Below are 6,108 nucleotides of genomic sequence, written 5' to 3'. Positions count from 1 at the left end.
GGGTCCTGTGGGGACATGTGAGGACACTCAGTACCCGACCCTGCGGCTATGCAGATTCCAGGGACAAAGCCCAGGACAGAAGTAGGAATTCCTGCTTCCAAAAGCAGGAAGCAGGATTTGGCCTGAGACCTGTCTTGCCCTCTCTCTGATCCTCCCACCCTGTTTTCCAAAGAGAGCAGGGGGTCTGGCTGTGCCTTGGTTTCTTCATCTGTAAAGTGGGGAAAATCCTCTAGTGGGGAGAGGCTCAGGGAATGTCCTCAGCTCAGGGAATGGACACAGTCAACACTGGCTACATGAAGGGTGATTACAGATGTTGCTGCATCCAGAGGGGGCACTTCAGGCAGAGGGGGCTCCAGCGCATGCATTTTCCTGCAGCAAAGGGCTCTCAGACTCTGCAGTGCTCTGAGGACGTTCTCCCTGCTCGAGGGGCCTTAGCTCTAGGCTGTACGTTCAGTGCCCACAGCCACCCTTTGGGGCCCTGCGATTCCCTAAGCTCCCTGAGCTCGTGGGTGCTGCAGCTCCATAAAAGGGATGGAATCAAAGTGTAATCCTGTGAGGTGTCCCCTCCATCCCAAGTCTTTGCACACGTGTGTGTGCACAGGCTCAGTGGCCTCAGTCCCTCTGGGATGGTCCCTGTGCTGATGCAATGTGGCTGAGTGGTTTGGGTGCCATCTCCAAGCCTTGGGCCACTGCATGAAGGGACACTGTTTGCCAGCACCTCCTCAGCACTTAGCTTTATCTGGGTTTGAGCTCTTGCCCATCTGATAAGTGGCAGGGACATGGCACCTCCTGGTGGCTTTAATTTGCTTTCCTTGGGTCATAAGTGAGGCTGGGCAGTTTTTAAAACTCAGAAAGCTTTTTAACTGGGTGTGGCCTCCCAACTATCCCAGCCTTCCAGAACAGTGGGACATGTGCCTATCTCGGGACGGTGAGTCCTGAAAGGGAGGGCCAGGGATCCATTTAGTGGGCCAGTCCTAGGCAGCCAGGGTGTCACTAAAGCGATTTGCAATGCTCTGGTCTCCTTCACCTGGGTGGCCCCCAAACCTCAGCTCTGGCACAGAGTGATTGATTGGCATAGAGCGATTAATTGGATCACTTGCCAGAGGCCACCCCCAGCCGGTGAGTGGTGTAGTCAGATTTTTTTTTTTTTTATTGTGAAATTCACTTAACAGAAAATTAACCATTTACAAAATGTACCTTTCAGCAGCATTCAGCACATTCACAATGTTGCACAACCGTCATCTCCATCAAGTTCCAGAACATTCAGAAGGAAACCCAGTGCCCATCAGCATCACACCCCATTCCCCTCCCCCAACCCCTGACACCAACACTCCGCTGTCTGTCTCTAGGATGTGCCTGTTCTGGACATTTCGTATAAGTGGAATCACACACTGTGTGGCCTTTCGTGTCTGGCTCCTCTCAGCATCATGTTTCCCAGGAACACGTTTTAGTGTGTGTCAGAACATCCTTCCTTTTTATGGCCGAGTAATACTGCACTGTATGGATACACCACATTGTCTTTATCCATTCATCCCTGATGGATGTTCGGGTCGTTTCCACCTTTTGGCCGTTGTGGATAGCACTGCGATGAACATTCTTATACAGGGATTTGTCTGAATACCTGTTTTCCATTTTTTCGGGTACATAACTAGAAGCAGAATTGCTCAGACATATGGTAATTCTAGTCTGGATCTGCACCCAGGCCATCCCCAAATTCACTCTATTGTGCCCAGGGGCTCCTGGAAGCACCGCTTTGAGGGGACCAGGAGCTCAGGGAGTTTCTGGGCCTAGCTCATCCAGCTGGGGAGGGAGGGCAAAGTTTCTAGGGCCTGGGGAGGGGCCCACCAACTTCCTCTTTGGCCCCAGCCCCTATCTCGGGGTTAGGGCACCCTCAAGTTTCGCAGCAGTAGGGGCCTTGTCTGGTGGAGGCGGACATGGGCGGGGACGCTCCCACAAGATCAGTCTTTAGATTCTGGCTCCATTTTCAGGCTCCATCCCTGGGGTTCACGAAGGAACCTGGGGCCCGACAGGGCGAGCATGGCTCTGAACCAAAGTCCAGGTGCTTATCGCATTTATGGCGTCAAGAGAGTGTGTGCGCCCTCGGCTGCTGCTGTCGGGAGTGCCACCATTGGATGCTGTGACGTTTGACATAACTGCCCTCCATAAAGTCATTTGATTACTCATGTGCTCTGAGCAGTTTGCTCCCCAGACCTCTCCCAAGCAGAACACCTGCGGGCCACTTCCTCTGTTTTTACAGGTGAGGAAACTGAGGCACAACCAGGCCACCACCCCTTTCCTTTTCAGGGACGAAATAGGGATGGAGAGGAAGCTGGGTTGACTCAAACCATCACTCAGCTCACACATCTGGGACTCCCCCACCCCGGAGCTCCCAACCCCAACGTGTCCAGGCTAGAAACTTCTAGAGACTCAGACGCAGCACGGGGCAGGGTTCGAGTCCTCCCCAATCCCCCAAAGCCACGAATCTGATCTTCGACCTCCAGAACCTTTCGGAAGACTAGCCCGCTGCACCTAGAAGTCTCGGGGTGCAGGCCAGGTTTTTCGAGTTCTGGAACTTTCGAAGCCCTGGCAAAGGCCTGAGGAGTGACTGGGCTCGACCTGCCTCCCTGCCCCACATCTGATTATTTCTCCATCCGACACGCGAGGTCCTTACTGGCGGGGACCGGCAAGACGCCGCTTGCACACCCCCAGCCGCGGGGAGCTCACTCCCTAGCCGCGGGCCGGACCCAGGCAGGGCCGTTGAGAGTGGAGAGGGAGGCGACAAGGGGACGTTGGTGGCCGAAATCTGCCGGGAAAGGGGAAGGGGCGGGGCCGGGGAGGGAGGGAGGAGCCGGCGGGGGTACTCCTCCCGGGCCACCAGGAAACTCGGCCCAGCTGGGAGGGCCCGGCGGGAGGCGGGAAGGAGCGGGCCGGGGGAGGGGACGCCCGTGCCCAGGTGGAAACTCTCCCTTGTGCTCCCGGGCGACGAGCGCAGGAACAAGAGGCCAGAGGCTGGCTCGCCGTCTGGAGTGAGTGTCCGGGGTCCCTGAGGACCTGGCGGATCCCCGTGGTGGGGATGGGAGGGTGGCTGGAGGGGACAGTCGGGGCTCTGGAGCAGCCCAGGTAAGTGTGACCGCCGCGTTTGCCCTGAAGATGCGGGGACACCCCGGAGCCCCGAGTCTCCGTAACCCGGTTGCCCTTCCCATCCGTGACGGTGGCCGCTCGGGTGCTGGTCGGGGGAGCCTCCCGCACGCCTCCCAGCACTGGGCGGGATGGGACCCGAGCTGCGGAGGGCGCCCGGTGCGCGCGGCGGTTCCTATGACCGTCGCTGCTGTCGTTGCGGAGGTTGTTAGCGCGCCGATGGGGAGGGGCTGGGCGGGAACGGCCCCCGGGTCCCCGGGACCCCGGGCTGGGTTTACTATGGTTTCCTGAGTGAGGACCGCGGCGGCTCTACCAGGCACTGGGCCACGTGCGGGAACTGGGGACTGCAGCTGGAGGCTTCCCCTGGCGTTCACGTCCCAGCGTAGCCAGCAACTGCCTGTGTGGCTTGGGCAGACTGCTCCTGGTTCTTTGAACGCGCCACAGTTTCTCCTCTGTGAAATGAGAAAGTGACCCAGCTGTGATGAGGATACCTGAAGTGTTTTATGATGGGGCGTACTTCTGGCCACCGGGAGACCTTGAGTGAGTGGCTTTAGGTCTCCCAGACTCAGTTTCCTCACGTGTCAGGTGGTGCTCATGTTGTCAACCAACACTGTGGCCAGTAGCCACCATTCTGGTCCCTTCCCGAAAGGTTCCTGACCAATTTTCTCTTTGGGGCAATTTTTTTTCATGGCCACTCTTGAAATGTGGAAATTGACCCTCATGCTCCCCCTGCCCATGAGCCTGCAGACTGAAGGCTTCCTGCAGTCCAGATCTGGGATTCAGGGCCCAGGGGGAGCTGCCCAGGTCTGGGGCCAGCCCTGGGGTCTGCTGCTCCCTCCCACGGTCCAGTTGGTTTCCAGCCGGCTGCAGGCACAGCTGATATCGCTGGAGTCAGGAGGAAAAGATGTAGCCCCCAAGTCAGGCAGCACAGCGCCTACCTGGCCCCTGGCCGAGGTGAGCAGCTTGCGTTAGCCCAGCCCAGACCAGACACCCCCACTTCCCCTCTGCCTCACCCCCAGGGTGTGGCGGTTCCTGCCAAGTGTGCTGGGTGTGGGGGAACCAAAAGGGGACCTTAGAACTTCTCTGCTCAGACCAGACAAGCTGGCTCAGCCCAGAGACCCTGGGGTGAGGCTGGGTTAGCTCAGGAGGAGCAGGGAAGGTCTCACCAGGTGACTTCTGCCACCAGCCTCTGAGGTCCAGAGCAGGGCAGGAACTTACCTGGGCCCTCCATGAGCCAGGGAGGATGCCCTTGGTGGCCTTTCTTCCTGGTAGGATTCTGGCTTGTCTTGATTGCCTCCCCGTGATGGGGAGCTCACTACCAGTTTAGCAAACTAAAGGAAGTCTTATCGAATGGTAGTTAAAGGCAGGGACTGGGCTTCCACCCAAACTTCCTTAGGTGAGTGCCTTGACCGCTCTGTGCCTCAGTTTCCCTATTGACAAAAAGGGGGCTAACACAGCCCCACCTCCCGGCACAGGTTGGAGTTTAAATGATGGCGACAAGGCCACACGTGGGACATGGCAGGTTAACTCTAATCCTGATTTCCCAACTCAATATGTTCTCACTCGTGACACTTATCTTTGCATGAAAGAAATAATACAATAGTCCTCCTTATCCTTGGCTTGACCTTCTACAGTTTCAGCCCATGAAAGTCTAAATTTTATTATCCCACATGATCACAAGAAGAAGGGTAAGTAAATACTGTACAGTGAGATATTTTGAGAGAGAGAGAGACCACATTCACATAACTTTATTACAATATATTGTAATTCTTCTATTTTATTAGTTATTCATTTCTTACTGTGTGTATTTATAAATTAAATTTATCAGATATGTATGTATAAGATAAACATAGTATATATAGGGTGCTGTACTGTCCATGGTTTCAGGCATCTATTAGGGGTCTCGGAATGTATTGCCCAAGAATAAGGGGGTGACTGCTGTTTTGAGAATACTGCACTCTAAGTACAGGGTCCACAGGAGGGCCTTGGCCAGCCTGAAGGTGTGTGGATCCAGGAAGTCCCCAGAGGAGGTGCCCATGAGACCTGTTTCCCTATCAGCCCTGGATTGGGGGAAGGGTCCAAGTTTAACTGAGATGCACAGTCTGCCTCCCCCAGCCTCAATTTCCCCATCTAGGAAGGGAACCCAGAAATGCCCTCTGAGGCTCCACTGGGCCAGAGCTAACATTTATTTAGGGGCCCCTGTCCAGCCTCAGATCCCTTCCTGGACCTGTCCCAGGTGCCCCAGGCAGTTCCTGTGGTGGGGAAGGCCAGCTCATCCAATGAGTCACCTGTGAGGGAGCCTCTGGACCTAGAAACTAGGGACACCAAGGTCTAAAGGGCATCACCCTGCCTCCACCCCAGTGCTTTTTCCACACCCAGGTATTCATCCTTGTGTTGGGCACATGTTGACCTAAACTCACTCTCACACATGCTTTCACTAAAGCAGAGTCTGGCGATAAAAGCTTTCTAAGGAATTATCTTTACTAGGCTTTTTCTTCTTTTTTTCTGTTTACAAAAGCAATTCCTGTTCCTTGTAAAAAGGGACCGGCCCTACATTAATGGGATACCAAGCTGGTACAAACCAGTAAGGAACCACCTTCAGGGTCGGGCAGGTCAAGGTTCAAATCCCACCAACCCTACCCAGCCTCAGTTTGCTGTGTGACTTCAGGCAGATGAGCACCCTCTCTGTGCCCAGCTCGCCCACCTGGAAACTAGAGCCCCTCCAGAAGATTCAGTGAGAGTCCTGGGGGCTCATCCACAGGCCAGGGACTCACATTCTCTCCTGCAAGTGCCTCTGACTCCCACCCTGGGTTTCTCCACTCTGGAGTTTGCTCTTCTCCAGGAAATTGTCTGGTTTGCTTCCTCTCTGTCCCCCATTAGTGCATCAGCTCCTCGTCATCTTGGCTGTGTCCCCAGAACCTAGGCCACTGGTGTGGCACACACTAGGTGCTCAGAGAAGTAACCAGTGTG

This window comes from Cynocephalus volans, chromosome 10 (genome assembly GCF_027409185.1).
Source record: "Cynocephalus volans isolate mCynVol1 chromosome 10, mCynVol1.pri, whole genome shotgun sequence".
NCBI lineage: Eukaryota > Metazoa > Chordata > Mammalia > Dermoptera > Cynocephalidae > Cynocephalus > Cynocephalus volans.
The sequence above is the reverse complement of the archived record's forward strand: the minus strand, read 5'-3'. Positions refer to the sequence as shown.